Below are 16,572 nucleotides of genomic sequence, written 5' to 3' on the forward strand. Positions count from 1 at the left end.
GTTGAAAAGCACTGGGGAGACAGGAGGTACTGGAGGCAAGGAGGTTCGCAAGGACAACTTTCCTTCTTTCTTCTTCTCTTGTTACATAAATCGAGGCTTAATTATAAAGTAAGATGCATAAACCTTAATGAACGAGCTCGATGGGCTGCGACTATGCAGACGTCCCGGTAACCAGCACCCCCGGTAACCAACACCCCAGTAACCAGCACCCCCCGGTAACCAGCACCCCCATAACCAGCACTCCGGTAACCAGCACCCCCGGTAACCAGCACCGCGGTAACCAGCACCACAGTAACCAGCACCCCGGCAAAGACCCAAGACTCTTAGGCTCCCGGAGCTTCCCCCTCTTACCACGATCCGCTCTGCTTTCTGACCTCCACCACCAGAGATGTGTTTTTCTCCTGTTCTGAAATAGAAACAGAATCATATGATATGTACTCATTTGAGTATTTCACTCCAGTTTTGAAACAATTAGATTCATCCATAGTGATGGTCGTGGAAGTTTTTGTTGCCCCCTAGGCGTTCCTTCGGATGGAAACTGTACATCATGAGATAACACCACAGGGTATTGATTCCTTTCACTGCTGGAGCACATTTGGAGGGCGCCGGGTGTTGGCTGAATGTCTAACGTGGCCACAAGCACTCCTGTCCATGTTCATGTCGTTCTAGTGTAAGTGAAAAATTGTCCCTTTTCCCCTTCTGGATTCTTTGCTGGTCCAGTAATTAACGTAAGACTTCTAAGATAATTAGGAATGCTTCTAAATTCTACATTTGTACTCTTAATTCAAGTTCTTCTCTCAGTTTCTCAAATAACTGGGTTTATGCTAATATTCTGTGATTTAAAACAGGTGTGGGACGTGTGAGTCGTGCACTGACAGAAAATGACAGAAAAATGTAGTTTTAGCGTTCATGAGCCAACGCAACAGCACTTAACAACATAAATTAATGTAAGACAAATTACAGGGGGAAAACAAATTTAATTCTTTATATATGAGAGCCCCATAGAAACATGAAACTCGAAGGAGTGACAAGACAAAGGGGTTTGGGCTTGGGGTGGTAAACAGTGGACAAGTAACGAGGTTCATTTATCTGACTTTCTCTGCCCTAAATCCCCTGTCTCTGGTGCTGAAATGCTTTGTGCCCTCTTGGTACAGGGGACACTCATCTGCTTTCAGGGACCAAGGAGAATCAGAGTGTCCTCACACCAGCTGTTTCTCAAGTCCCTTTAGTTCAAAGTAATCAAGATGCCAACGTGACAGATTTCGGGGTGGCAGTTCTGCACCCCTCCACAAGGGAAATACTCATGCATTTCTCTTGGGCACACGCACAGGTGTGGTCTCGGGGCCACAGGTCATATGCGTATTTAGTTCCAGCCAATATTTCTGGGGGCGCCTGGCTGGCTCAGTTGGTGAAGCACACGACTCTTGATCTCAGGGTTGTGACCTTGGGCCCCACTTTGGGTGTAGAGATTAGAAATAAAATCTTTAAATTTTTTTTTTTCAGTTTCCCAGCGCAGGTGTGCGGGTGGCTGGAAAGCCTGGTCAGAGATGCCTGAGACTTGTAGCTGCTTCGAACCCTCAGCAGAACCTGATGCTGGTGAGGAGGAGTATTTCACTGTTTTTAAATTTGAATCTCCCTGCTAGCAAAAGACGTTGAGCACCTTTTAAATCGCCTACTGGCTATATGGGGATCCTCTTTCGTGAAGTGCGTCTGAATTTGCTCTTTCTTTTCGAGATTTTAGTCTTTTTCTTAGTGTTTTGTAGAAGTGCTTCACATGCCAGGTAAGAGTATTTGTAATTTGTAAGTATTGAAATGCCTTCTGAGACTGTGGCTCATCTCTTCCTAACGCGGAGAGGGCTTGACAAACTTTCGAAGAAGGGGAAAGAAGAAACGAAGGGGAGAGGGGTTGAGGACACAGGAGAGAGTTCCATCCGGAGATCTCTGTGGTTTTTCCGTGCAGGAAAAATGCCCTGGGCCTTTGGCGGGGCGGGGGCCTTGGGAGGGACTGATGGGGAGAGTGGTCCTCGAGCAGAAGCGCCGTTATCTGGCCTGCCTTCCTCTTACACTTCTAGCACGGGGTCCCGCCCAGAGGTTTAGGGCACGGCGGCGTGTGACACGGTGGATTTTCTGTCCTTGAAGACTCCTCAGAAATGTGGCTCGTGTTTCCGGAGGGTGAGGGCATTTCTGCAGTGAGAGGTGTGGCTCAGGGGGGCTCCGCCCTTTCCTAGAGAGCGGGTTTGTACCCACGCTCTCACGTCTACCTGTCTGTCTCCCGCAATCCAGTACTCGGTCTCCTTTGAACAACTCGTCTTGCAGGCTGTGGCGAAAGGGAGGGCCTCATCGGCCTCAGCCTGCGCCCTGGGTACGCGCCCGGGGTCTCTCCCTGGGTCTCTGCCCCGGGTTTCCACCCGGGTCTCCGCCCAGGGTCTCCGCCCAAGGTGTCTGCCCAAGGTCTCCCCTTGGGTTCCCGCCCAACGTCTCTACCTGAGTCCCCGCCTGGGGTCTCCCCTCGGTCGCCCGCAGTGTCCGCTCCGGGAAGCCAGGGAGGAAACACCGGCTCGTCCGGATTTCCTGAACCCCGAGCAAGAAGCCAGTCACCACCCCCACGTGCCCACTAGCCCTGTTCCTGCTGCTCGGCCCCTGAGGAGCAAGACAGAGAAAGGACCGGAGAAGACTCGGTAATTCCGTGTTGAATTCCCTGCATCCCCGAGCGGCGTTCGCGTCGTGGGGAACCCCAGGCGACCACGCAGGGAGCACCTGCTGACCCGTTTCTACCCGCCCCTCCTCCTCCAGCTCACCCGCTGCCTCCGAAGGCCTTCTCCTCGCGCAGGGTTTCTGGGAGCCCTTCCTCCCCCCCCCAACTCTGGGGGAAGCGGATGCCTGCGAGCAAAGTGGGAGCGGACACGTTGGGTGTGGGGGTGTACTCTGGCCCCGCGATGCAGACTTTACCAATTGGAGAATGACTAAAAAAGGAACCTTCCAGCAGCCGAAATAGCTCAGCTGGGAGAGCGTTAGACTGAAGATCTAAAGGTCCCTGGTTCGACCTCGGGTTTCGGCAGCTTGGCTTTTGCCCCGGCACGTGGGGGAGGGCGGCGGCGCGTTTTTGTCACACTCTCTTGGTTCCTATTCACTGAGGTCTTGGATGAAACGTTAACCGACATAGCGAATATTTCATGTAAAGTTTTACAACCTAAGAAATTCCAATATGTTACACGCCATTACCCTTACAACTCATTTCTGTCTTGATGGGTGTGTGTGTGTGTGTGATGTTTTTAATCCACGCAACAATTGCAGGGGGGAATCTGCAGAGAAAGAACCACTGCAATGTTGTAGTAGAATGTGTGTGGTGTGTGCTCATGTATGTGCAAGGACAATTCTGCAACCAGAAAATGAGAGTATCCATTATTATGTGGATATATGTGTGCATAAAGAACTTATACAACGCAACACCGAAAAAACCAAATAATCCAATTAAAAAATGGGCAGAAGACATGAAGAGACACTTCTCCAAGGAAGACATCCAGATGGCCAGCCGACACATGAAAAAATGCTCAACATCACTCATCATCAGGGAAATACAAATCAAAACCACAATGAGATACCCCCTTACCCCTATGAGAATGGCTAACATTAACAACTCAGGCAACAACAGATGCGGCGAGGATGTGGAGAAAGAGGAACCCTCTCGCACTGCTGGTGGGAAAGCAAACTGGTGCAGCCACTCCAGAAAACAGTATGGAGACTCCTCAAAAAATCAAAAATAAAACTACCCTACAACCCAGGAATTGCACGGCAAAGTCAGTTGGAGAGAGACAAATACCATATGATTTCACTCAAGTGTGGAATATAAGAAAACAAAACAAATGAACAAAGTGGGGGGGGGAAGACAAACCAAGAAACAGACTCTTAACTACAGAGAAGAACTTGATGGTCCCCAGAGGGGAGGTGGGTGGGGGGCCGGGTAGAATAAGTGAAGGGGATTAAGAGCACAGCTATCCTGATGAGCAGTGAGTAATGCATAGAATTGCCATATCCCTATACTGTACCCCTGAAACAATTTAACACTGCATTATCAACCATACTGGAAATAAAAGAAAATAAAGGAAATAAAAGTTCCATGGGCCAAGTGAGAGAACTAGTCTGCCAGACAAATCTTATTCCTCCAATTTCAGAAAGGACTCACTGTCATTTTAGGAATATTGGCAAAAGCTCATATATGGGGAAAAGAATGCGAAACACTTAACCACTAGAAATCCGGTACCAGGAAATGGGTTTTCTCAGCATCTTCTCATGTAGTTCAAAGAACACAGTCTTAACCAGGATAAGTCCCAGGGTTCAAGAAATGTCCAGGAATGAATGCTAATGAGCACACTCTTTGGTCTTTATCTGGCTTCTCATTCTTGGGTCTCCTAGTGACTCACAAACCCAAGGCTTGAAGCCCAGGTGATCCTGAGTTGGCCGTGTAGCATCCTCACAAGTGCGCTGCATGTATCTTGAATTTAATGTGAGCAAAGCTAGCTCATGTTCCTCATGTTCCCATCCTCCCCCCTCCCTCCATCTCCAAAAGAATTTTTATAACCTGTTTTCTGCACTTCTTCTGTTTGATAATGGCATGATGTTTCCTATAAATAAATAGATGATTTTTCCCTTGACCCTTAAATCTTGTGTCTCTTTACCTTTGGTCTCACTCTCACAATCCAACATTTCTCTCCATCCCCAAAGCTGTTTCCTTCATGCCTAATGAATGCCTTTTGAAAAAGAGATTTTGGACAATTGGCAGGGCCTCCTAAGTTTGAAGAGAAACGACCCTTTAAGTGAAATGCTGAATGCATCACTCTAGGGTTTCCTTTTAGGGTCGTGATGCCTTTTCCCTATTAAATCTGATACTTAATATTCCAATGGAGCAAACAAGAAATATTATGAACCATTTTAGGCCGGAAAATGCTGATTTTCCAAAGCCTTGTGTCTCAGGGTAAGACATATCTGAAGGAAAGCGAAAGAGCTGAAAACTTTCTGCAAACTTGATTAATTCCTTGGCAGGAATGGGAGAAGGAAACTGTAAACACGTGTTGAAGCCACAGGAGACACTTCTTGGCTATCACCGGACACGTTTCCAGTGTCTTCCTTTCCATCTCAAGTTCTACACTCTGAAGAATCAGTGCCCCTCTTTGGTTCCTGAAGGTCTCCTGCTCAAAGCAGCCACGGGAGCCCCGTTAAAACTGAACCACCACAACAGGCAGGAATCAAGGGCCTCAGAAAACAAAACTTATTTCCAGATAACCGTTAGTAACGAGCCCTCGCGGAGGGGGGTGTAGCTCAGTGGTAGAGCGCGTGCTTTGCATGTATGAGGCCCCGGGTTCGATCCCCGGCACCTCCAAGCTATAGCTTTTTTTTTTAATTCTTCAAGAAATACTGATCTAGCACTCCTAACTTTTTGTTCCATTCCTGCACATATGGAGGGAAAAACCTAATGGGTTGTCTTGAATTCTCCCTCATCTCTTGCTGTGAGCTCCCACACCACCCAGGGGGACGGGACCCTAACAACATCCCTTGAACCCGAACAAAAGCGCGCACATGAGGTAGCGGTTCACCGTGGTTCCCACCGTGTACTATTATTAAAGAGAGGGAAATACAACAACGGAGAAGAAACAGCATCGCCCTACCTACATTTTCTTTGGTTCTTTCTGTTTTCTGGGCCAAACACAGAATGAGAGCAGCATTACTCCTCTGGCTGCTCTACAGACCCCCAGCACTTGCGGACCCCAAGCCCTCCGGGGTGAGCGAGCCGAAGGATGCTGGACGACTGGGGAGGGGGGGTGGAGATGGCCAGGAACCTCAATAGGGGCCTTCCAAACATGAAAGAAATAAACGTGGATCGACGCATTCTCAATCGATATTCCATAATATCTGCTTCCCTACATTTCTTCACTCACCCCGTTTTCACCGTTGTTTTAAATCTTGAAACAAAACATTGCCTGGAGGCCTCCGTTAACATCAGAAGAAGGCCCTCACGTGAGGAAGTAGGAAAGGCTTTTCTGTCACAATGGGAAAGAGATGCAAAGGTGACAAGAACACAGGTGTGTCGGCCGCTTCTGCTTCTGCGGGTGAAGGGCGGCCACTTCCTCTGAACTTTCGCCTCTGCTCTGTGTGGCCAGGGAACACCTAGGAGTTCCTGACCCACTGGTGGCACCTGCATTAGTCGCTAGGGTCACCGTAACAGAATACCACAGACTCGAGCAACAGAAATTTCTTTTCTCACAGTTCTGGGGGCCAAGATCAAGGTGCCGCAGGGCTGGTTTCTGGTGAGCCCTTTTCAGGAGGCAGCAGACAGCAGCCCTCTCCGTTTGCTGTCCCATCGCGTGGCTTTTCCTTCTTGTGCACATGCCTTGTGTCTCTTCCTCTTCCTATGAGAGGCACCCTTATCTCACTGAACCTTTATTACCTCCCTAAAGACTCATCTTCAGATACAGTTGCACTGTGCGGTTAGGACATCATATGAATTTGGAGATGGGGAGGGGGGGACACACAATTCAGTCCCTAACGGCACCTTTTCAAGAATTCCGATGCAGGATGGTTTCAAAACTGCTGCTCTCTGTGGATTTATTTCCTGCTGGATCATTTGTCTTTGGGAGGGAATTAAATTTGTTTCCAGTCTGTAAGTCTAACTTTCTGCCAGGCTGGGATGTCCTTATTTCCAGATTCCCTTCTCCAGTGACAAAATCTACAGCGGGCACTCCCGAGGGGGACTGCCTGGAGTCTGCCTGGCTGCTGATTGGTGGTGCTCCCTGGGGCCAATTACTTGTTCCAGGATGCTGTTTTCGAGGGGGGTAATGTGGTCATTCCATGCATTCTCTTTAATCAGGGTGCTTTCTCTAGCATTTAAGCACATGGAGTGTGGGGTGTTAGTGAGAAAGGACCTGGAGAGGGCATGTGGAATTAGGGTGCTGTTGAGCAGACTTCCAGATTCCAGGTCCAATCCCCCAGACAATAATTTAGGTGACTTTGTGGGTCCCATCCCACAGCCCCTGAGTTTTCTGTGGATGAGCTCCAATGGGCGCGGGGAGACCTGATCTACCAAAATGCCAGGGGTTCCATCAAACTATTTGGGGGTCTCAGAAAGCCAAACTTGGAGGACTTCTAGCCCTATGGCAAACACCGAAATGTCCTCTCCCTCCCAACTAATTTGGCCAGTTCTCTCGTCTGGGATCAAATTGCTAAAAACTATACTATGAGTGAATAGTGATTAAAATACCTCCTTCCAGTATGGCTGCTTCTGCAGCAGCGGAGACTTGTTGGCTCGCAGGCCACTCCTCCCTCCATGGAAGAAATCCTGCGCCTCCTCCTCCCCCTGCTGCCCTCACGTCTGTACCTTGTCCACTAAGCCTAAGTCTCTGCTTGTCCCCCTTAACTCTTACAAGGCTTCTATTACGAGGGGGCCGTGACAGGTCCCTCTCCCTGTGCCCCCAAGAATCGGACACGGGCAACGCCGGGGCCCCTGCAGAAGCGGGGGTGAGATTCTGAGACAGACACCTGGATTCCAGAGGCTTGCTTACATGACAGATGTCACCGCTCACGTACAGTCCCGAGCCGTCGGCCCTTGGACCCAGCCGACACCCTGCACCTGTTCACACAAGGTGCCCGCCGTCCTGGCACCAGTTACTGCCTTAGGGTCCGTGCTACGGCTTCTACCTCAACACTCAACGTCCAGGAAACACTCGTTCCTCCCGCTGCCCGACGTGCGGACGCCGGCAGACCCCGCTCCCACCTGCAGCTCCTCTCGGGCCGTCACCGCGCAGGCATCAGACCTGGCCGACCCGCCGGCCCGGCCGGGCGCACCGACCGCGCCGACCCCACCGACTCCGCTGACCCAGCCGACCTCACCGACCCCGCGGACCCCGCTGGGCGCACCCACCGCACCGACTACGCGGACCCGCCGACCGCACCGGGCGACTGACCCCGCCGACTCCGCCGCGCGCCTCCTCTCCGGTGCGACGCCGCGACCGTCCGGGGAAAACGCGCGCTCAGCTCCCTTCGGGACCGGGAACCGATCTTCTCCCCCCGCACCCCCCGCCCCCGGCCTCTCGCGCCCACTCACGCGACCCTCCGCTCGCCTTTGTCACCCCCGCCCCGCCCGCTCCCGGGGCCCCCGGGGCCCCCTCGCCTACTTCCCGCGCCGAGCTCCCATTCCCCGCCCCCCCAGCCCGGCCTCAGTCCGCGGCGGCGTCTCCAGGCCTCGGCCTGACAAACCCTCTGGTTTTCAGAATCAGCCGCGGCTTTTAAACAGTGTGGGTCCCCGACCCCCCGACCCCACAGGACCCGGGATCCCCACAAACCCAGTGACTGTCGCACCGCATTATGGGCGAGGCGGGAAGGGCGCGCGCCCTTGGCTCGGGTTCCCGAAGCAGGTGCGGCCGCCCGGGACGCCCCCCGCCCCCCTCCGGCGCCCTCCCTCCGTCTCGCCCTCCGCGCGTCTCGGAGTCGCGCCCCCTACACGAACCCGAACCCGGGCGGGACCCGCGACGGCGCGAACCCGGGACCCGACCCGCGACGGCGGCCGGACGGCCGGTGACCCCCCTGCGGTCCGCGGGCAGCGCCGAGAGCGGTGACTCCCTTCTTCCCACTTCCCGCGGGGCCCCTCGTGCGGAGCGCTCCCGCGGGTCGCGACCTCCGTGGTCGGTGGGTCGGGGCTTTGCAGACACAGACACGGCTTCCTGTGCCAGGAGCGACCGCCACCGAACCCGGATTTCTCCACTTCAATCGTTTTGCCACATTTGTTTTTTCTCTTCCCCCCAAATGGAAACACACAAATTACTATTTTTTTCTGATTTCAGAATAACTTGCATATTGTCAGGTCTTATTTCTAATAGTTAAAATTCTGAAATGTTAGCATTAATAGCGTACTATGACGTAACACCCAGCTGTACTTGAATTCCACCAATCATTAAAAAAAGGTCCTTCTGAGCGACTTTCCCCGCCCGGTTCAGGATCATGCGCGGCAGGTGGCTTTCTTGTTCTCTGCGTCCTTCAATCTGGGATGGCTCCTCAACCCTTCCTTCCTTTCCTGACGCTGGCGGTTGTGAGGAACTCAAGCCAGTCGTCGAGTCGACCCTTCAGTTTGGGCTTATCTGGTGTTTCTTCATGATTGGGTTCGGGTTACACACTTTGGCAAAAATACGAACGATGTTCGTTCTCAGTGTATCACATAAGGGTTTTTCATTTATTAGTGGGGTTAACTAAATGTAATGTTTCCCTTCATTCAGTTAGTTTGTAAAATGGGCAGAAATATTTGAGGTCAAACAAGTACTTCATTCCTCACCAAAATTTTATCCATCACTTTAAAAAAATATTTACTTATTTTTGAGAGAGAGAGAAAGAGAGAGACAGAGTATGAGCGGGAGAGAGGCAGAGAGAGAGGGAGACACAGAATCCGAAGCAGCTCCAGGCTCTGAGCTGTCAGCACAGAGCCCAACAGAGGGCTTGAACCAAGAGCTGTGAGATAATGACCTGAGCTGAAGTCAGACACTGAACCCACTGAGCCACCCAGGTGCCCCCTTTTACCCACAGTTTCAAAATAGATGGATAGGGGCGCATGGGTGGCTCAGCCGGTTAAGCGTCCAACTTCGGCTCAGGTCATGATCTCACGGTCCATGAGTTCGAGCCCCACATTGGGCTCTGTGCTGACAGCTCAGAGCCTGAAGCCCGTTTCGGATTCTGTGTCTCCCTCTCTCTCTGCCCCTCTCCTGTTCATGCTCTGTCTCTCTCTGTCTCAAAAATAAATAAACGTTAAAAAAAATAGATGGATAAATTTTCTATGGTAATCAATCATTACCATGATGGTGGCACAATGGTGACACTTTAGACCTATTGTTTAAATCTATTCTTTCACATTTATTTCTTTTTAAATTGATATATAATTGACCTATAAAACTATATTAGTTTCAGGTGCACAACATAATGATCTGATATTGGTATGCACTGCAAAATGATCATCGCAGGAAGTCTAGTTATTATATCCATCGCCACACATAGTCACAGTTTTTTTCTTGTGATGAGGATTTTTAGGATCTACTGTTAGTAAGTTTCATATGTGCAATACAGTCTTGTTACCTGTAGGCTTCCTGAATTACATATAACAGGGCATGAGTGTGTTCTTTGCCTTGAACACAATGTTTAGATCTTTAAAAGATTCTCCATTGAGAAACTGTCCAATACCTCTACAAACACGGGCATTCCAATAGCACTGTGCGTACACAGTCCAGCTACTGTAATAGATATTCAATAAACAGTTCCTATGGTGTTCATGGGGCAAACAGGAAAAACAAAGCCCACGTCCTTAATATAAATATCGTGAATCCAACCAATATCCAGATTCTTCCTGGTGTAATGCAAAGAAACATCACTCAGTAATTCTGGAGACTTTCCTAACTGTGCTTTTGTGTGACCAGAGAGCTCAGTACACTTCTTGTCCTGCCACCACCAGCATTTTACACACATGCACACACACTCACACGTCAGAACTCAAAGATCTTTGTGTTTGATACCTTTCTAGATTCTTCCTCAGTGAAATCCATCCCTTCTTTCTTATCATCCTGTTCTGGCAGCTCTGTAAGTCAGATAAGGGAATTTCTGCCAGACGAATCAGTTTCTGTCATTTTCAAGATAGACTTAATAGTATTTTTACAAATATGCTCAGTAAGCTGAGCCTCCAACTCTTGATTTCAGCTCAGGTCATGATCCCGGGGTCGTGGGGCGGAGCCCGGTGTCAGGGTCTGCTCTGAGCATGGAGCCTGCTTAAGATTCTCTCTCTCCTGCCCCTCCCCCCTCAAATTATATATATAAAGCTGTGGTACACACACAGGAATATTATTCGGCCATAAAAAGGGAAATCCTGCCATTTGTGATAACATGGATGGACCTTGCAGGCATTGTGTTCAATGAAATAAGTCAGAGAAAGACAAATACTGTATGGTGTTACTTATATGTGGAATAAAAAGTAAAGCACCCAAGATACTAACAGAAAGAGATCAGACTTATGGCACCAGAGGCAGGGAGTGGGGGGTGGAGAATGGGAGAATTTGATGAATGTGGTCAAGAGGTAAAATCTTCTTCAGTGCCTAGGTGGCTCAGTCAGTTGAGCAGCCAACTTAGGCTCAGGACATGATGTCACAGTTCCTGGGCCTGAGCCCCATGTTGGGCTCTGTGCTGACAGCTCGGAGCCTGGAGCCTGCTTTAGATTCTGTCTCACTCCCTCTTTACCCCTCCTCTCTATCTCTCTCAAGAACCAATAAATATTAAAAAAAAAAAAAACACCTTTTTTTTAAAAAAGGTAAAAACTTCCAGTTACTAATAAATAAGTACTGGGATATAATAAGTCATTTATAGTCAACTCTGCTGTATGGTATTTTCGAAAGTCATTAAGAGGTGATGGGTATTGAGGAGGACACCTGTTGGGATGAGCACTGGGTGTTGTTTGGAAATCAATTTGACAATAAATTTCATATTTAAAAAAGTCATTAAGAGTATAAATCCTAAGAGTTCTTATCACAAAGAGAAACACGTATTTTCTTTTTTTTTGTATCTATGACATGATGAATGTTAACTAAAGTCATTGCGATAATCATTTCACAATACATGTAACTCAAGTTGTTACGCTGTATGCGTTAAACCTATACAGTGCTCTATGTCACGTACATCTCAATAAAACTGGATAAGAAAACTGGGTTTTGGGAGTGCCTGGGTGGCTCAGTTCGTTGTGTGTCTGACTTCGGCTCAGGTCCTGATCTCACAGTTCCTGGGTTCAGGCCCTGCATTGGTCTCTGTGCTGACAGCTCGGAACTGGAGCCTGCTTTGGATTCTGTGTCTCCCTCTCTCTCTGCTCCTCCCCCACTCACTCTCTGTCTCTTAAAAATAAATAAACATTTAAAAAAATGAGAAAAAAGAAAACTGGATTCTGTCGGCCAATAGTATTTTTGCGTTCTTCTTTATGCTTGATCATTTCCTGTTCAGTTGTATCAATTATTCTGAGAGAGGTTTTGAAGTTTTCAACTATAATTGTGGATTTGTCTATTTTTCTTTTCTTTAAAAAAATTTTTTTAATGTTTATTTATTTTTGATACAGAGAGAGACAGGGCATGAACAGGGGAGGGTCAGAGAGAGAGGGAGACACAGAATCTGAAGCAGGCTCCAGGCTCTGAGCTGTCAGCACAGAGCCCGATGCGGGGCTTGAACTCACAGTCCATTAGATCATGACCTGAGCGGAAGTCGGAAGCTCAACAGACTGAGCCACGCAGGCGCCCCTCTATTTTTCTTTTCAATTCTAGCAGTTCTTAGTTTTTTCTTCGCATATTTCACAGCTCTGTGGTTTGGTGCGTGCGTATCAGGGATGACTCTGCCATCTTGGAAATGTACAATCTTTACTGTTATATCGTGTCCTTTTTTGTCTCTGTTAATGATCTTTGTCCTGAGGCTTACTTTACTGATGACATAGTTACTCCGGCTGTCCCTCATGACATATCTGTTTTCCCCTCGTAATTTCAGCCTGCCTCTGTATTTATATTTGTCGTGAGCTTCCTGCAGACAGCAGGGTCATGTTTTCTAATCCACCCTCTTAATGTCTGTATTTTGATTGGTGTACCTAGACTGTTAATATCTAATGCAATTATTGATACATTAGGGCTTAAGTCTGGCATTTTATTTTTTTGCTTCTGCTTGGTTCTGTGATTTTCACTTTTTGTTCCTTTTTTTTTGTGCTTTTTAATGGACTACTTGTACATCTTTCAGATTCCATATTCCTTTATGTATAGCATTTTGGACTGTCTCCCTTCGCATAGATTCTCAGCAGCTGCTCCAGGACGTACATCATGTGGATTTGCCTTCCCACAGACACCTCGTGTCACCACTTTGCCTGAACTGTAGTAACCGTCCCTCCCTTCTTGTCACTCTACCCTTCCTCATTTGTAATGTACTTGTCTTAGCAATTTCTTTTACATACATTAGAACCATGTCAGACAATGTTATACCTTTTCCTTCAAACTGTCAAACACTAACTTAGAAAGCTGATGATGAAAATTTATTATATTTGCCATGTCTCTTGCTTACAATGTATTTTCTTCCTTCCTGATGCCCAACATTGCTTTCGTTATCATTTTCTGTCTGTTTGGAGAACTTACTGGAGCCACTGTTTTAGGGTAGTTCTGCTGCGAGTAATTATCTTAGTTTTCCTTGATCTGGAGTATCTTGTTTCCCCTTCATTCCTGAAGGATATTTTCTCTGGATATAGTATTTTGGTTGACAGTCCTTTTCTTTTGGCGCTTGAAAAAGTGCCATCTTGGGATGCCTGTGGCCTGTCGGTTGAGTGTGTCCTACTCTTTTTTTCAGCTCAGGTCATGATCCCAGGGTTGTGGGATCAAGCCCCACATCAAGATCTGCACTGAGCGGGGAGCCTGCTGGAGATTCTCTCTCTCCTCTCTCTCTGACCCTCCCCTGCTTGCACACTCCGTTGCATACTCTGTCTCTAAAATTAAAAAAAAATATATGCCACTCTTTCTGGCCTCTATGGTTTCTGATGAAATTGCCACTGTCATTCAAATTATTTTTGGTTCAATTTTTTTTTCTTGTTTTTAGAGTTCAGAAGTGTTGGTTGCTCTTCTTTCCAGTCACCTGATGACTCTTCTCTAAAAACCCCATAAAAGTGTGAGTCTCCAGGCCAGCAATCTCCATAGAGGTGGCGCCTACAACTCAAAGAGTAGACAAAGTTCCAGTCAATGTGCAAGCGGAACCCTTCTCTCCTACACCCTTTGGGTGCTCAGCGCAAAACAAGAGTGGTTACGCCTGAACAGGGACTTGAACCCTGGACCCTCAGATTAAAAGTCTGATGCTCTGCCAGCTGAGCTATCCAGGCTCACGCACTGCTCCCTCTCCGTGCGTATCTAATATTGGTTTGCACATTGGGGCACTTCCTATCGTTTCGTGTCCTGGTTCTCAAATGACATCCTTTGAATTCTCCTCACTGGGAAAAAGTGCCCTTAGAGACACGTTACAATCTCCGGGACCTTTTCCTCTTTTTCTCTCCTCTCTGTCCCCCACCCCCCAGTTGTTCAGAACCAAAGATGCACCGTCTCCTCCAGGAAGCCGGCAGGTCTCAGAGCGGAGGCTCTGGGTTCTAGCCAAGCACCGGCACCTGAATGTTTCCCGTTTGCACGCACGCTGCTCACACGGCCCATGTTTGCACCCTTACACGTCGGAGGGGCCGACCGTGAAGGAGGAAGAGCTTGAAGGTGCACGACAATGTTCCACAAGGGACCCCTCCCTCTGCTGTTGGGTGGGACCGCCGTCCCCGCGCAGCGCGAGCAGTCCCAGGGCTGAGAGAGCGGGGACAGCCGCGGAGCGCTGTCGGGGTCGCCCTGAAGGCAGCGCCTCCTCCCTGGGGTGGTCGCGGCCCAAAGATTTCAGAAATAGTAGTGCTGACAGAGCGACCTCGTCCTGCCTCGTTCCTTCCCCAAACACCCACAGACAAGGGCGGTAATCAGTCCCGACGCGGGCTCAAACGCTGAGTGTCTGCGACGGTGCACCTGAGTAGGGGCGGAGGGGGGGGGTGTGTCTCAGCAAGCAGGGGGCCTGGGCGTCATCCTCCGCACCTGGGGCCTTCCTTCAGGACCAAAGTCCTCCTTCCTGTCGTTCCTGTGATTTTCCCCTTCCTCCTCCTCCCCCTCCTTCCCTCCCTCTCCTCCTCCTCCACTTTTCCCTGTCTCCTCCTCCCTCCTGTCCTCCCCCTCCTCTTCCCCCTCCCTCCCCCTCCTCCTCCTTCTCCCTCCCTCCCCCTCCTCCTCCTTCTCCCTCCCTCCCCCTCCTCCTCCTTCTCCCTCCCTCCCCCCCTCCTCCCTCTCCCCCTCCTCCTACCCTTTTCCTCCTCTCCTTCCTCTTTCCTCCCCCTCCTCCCTCTCCTCCTCCTCCCCCTCTGTTCTCCTCCCTCCTCTCCTTCTCCCCCTCCCTCCTCCTCACTCCTCCCCCTCTTCTTCCTCCTCCTCCTCCTCTCCTCCCTCCAAATTCACCATCTCTTCCTGCTTCAGTCTTCTCTCACTGTCTGCTGCTTGTATTGAAAGTAAAGGTGTATCCAAGGGCCTTGGGACCCCTGAACTGTGGTGAAGCCAGCACAGGGAGTATTGGATTGAGGAGAGGACAGAGATACAGCTTACTCAGGATCCCTCCAGCAGGAGGCAGTAACAAGCCAGCTCCACATAAACCAGCACTTGTACCTTTGGTTCCAGTCTCAGCCTTATTAAAGAGCAAGGCGGAAAGAGAAAAGGCATCAGAAAAAGAGAAAGAGAAAAGAGACAGGTTCAGAAAAGGTAGCCACAGACGACTTCCTCTCCCTGTTTCCCCAGCTGTGTCTGCACCAGCGAGCAAGCAGGTAGCAGGTAGCATAGAAAACCTGACATTTCTTTATCCCTTCATTCATTGTCGGCCCACTGCGCACACAGCACGTGGGGCCAGGGGCCAGATCTCCAGGGCTACAGACGGTCTTCCTGCGGGAGTGAGCAAACGTATGGTTCGAATCACAACTCACAGGACATGCTGGCTTTCCGAATTCAGAACTTAAGAATAGGCCCTAAATCAAGTGGCTGACATGACCAAATTGGGAGATTCTTGCTCTAAAGGTGTGAATTAATATTTGATCCAGGGTTTGGCAGGCCCTCTGATTTAGTAAAAATAAAAATAAAAAGGAAGGAAGAACCCTTTTCCAAAACTACAGAAGCCTCTTCTGACTAGGGACACCCTCTGCCACCCACGTCCTCGAGTAAAATATCCAGACAGATGCAGCAAGAATAGGACTTCCACACTCTCCAGTCCTCCTTGGATTCCTCACAAAATAGTTCATGGAAAATATTTACGATTTTTAGAGAAATGCTGCCTGGAGCACATCGGATAAAACTCTCAGAGAAAGAAGCACTGAATGGCTTTTGGGGGAAATTGTATCATCCCTAGAAAGAAAAGTTTATGTTTTTCAAAAGCTACCTATGGCTGTTTCGTATCGTTTTTAAAACATCTGTGCCAGACTTCGTGTCCTGACGTCGCCGCCTTCTCCGCAAGAAAGAAATGTGGACGGTTTTGCCCAGTCCACCAGCCTTACTCTGCTGCTTATGCGGATCGTGAATTTGTTCCTCCCCCAAACTGAACAACAACAAAAAATTCCAGTTTTTAAAAATTTGGTGGCGTTTTGAGGTCTCTGTCTGCTATTCCGTGAGCACAAAATCCACAAGGGAGAATTAGAGGAACAGCAGCCAAGACCCTTCCCAGCCTGTGAAGGAGCTTGAGTTCAGGAACTTTGGTGCGGGCCTCCTTCTGACAGGTGCGTGGTTCCGTTCCTTCTGCCGGTGCCCTGAGCCTCCCCAAACGGGGATCCAAGGGACCGTCATCCAGTCTTCTCACTGAACCCATCTCCAGAAAGAAAGGCGTTCAACTGAGTCAGATGCATAGGAAACATCTGGAAGCATCTCCTTGGTCCAACCAGACCCACCGGGGCCAGGCCTTAACGCTTAGCCTCCTCTGGTCTCAGAAATGGCGACTCATCCT

The 16,572-nt window shown here is 49.3% G+C and overlaps 3 non-coding genes across 3 annotated transcripts; 2 read left to right on the forward strand and 1 right to left on the reverse strand.

Annotated features, from left to right (window-relative positions):
• Window positions 1-2,985: 2,985 nt before the first annotated feature.
• On the forward strand, window positions 2,986-3,058 carry TRNAF-GAA. Its single transcript has one exon. It is a non-coding gene; the product is annotated as a tRNA-Phe (tRNA).
• A 2,247-nt stretch (window positions 3,059-5,305) lies between these two features.
• Window positions 5,306-5,377, forward strand: TRNAA-UGC. Its single transcript has one exon. It is a non-coding gene; the product is annotated as a tRNA-Ala (tRNA).
• An 8,450-nt stretch (window positions 5,378-13,827) lies between these two features.
• TRNAK-UUU lies at window positions 13,828-13,900 on the reverse strand. Its single transcript has one exon. It is a non-coding gene; the product is annotated as a tRNA-Lys (tRNA).
• Window positions 13,901-16,572: the final 2,672 nt, after the last annotated feature.

Source organism: Felis catus, chromosome B2, assembly GCF_018350175.1.
Source record: "Felis catus isolate Fca126 chromosome B2, F.catus_Fca126_mat1.0, whole genome shotgun sequence".
In the NCBI taxonomy this organism is placed as follows: Eukaryota; Metazoa; Chordata; class Mammalia; order Carnivora; family Felidae; genus Felis; species Felis catus.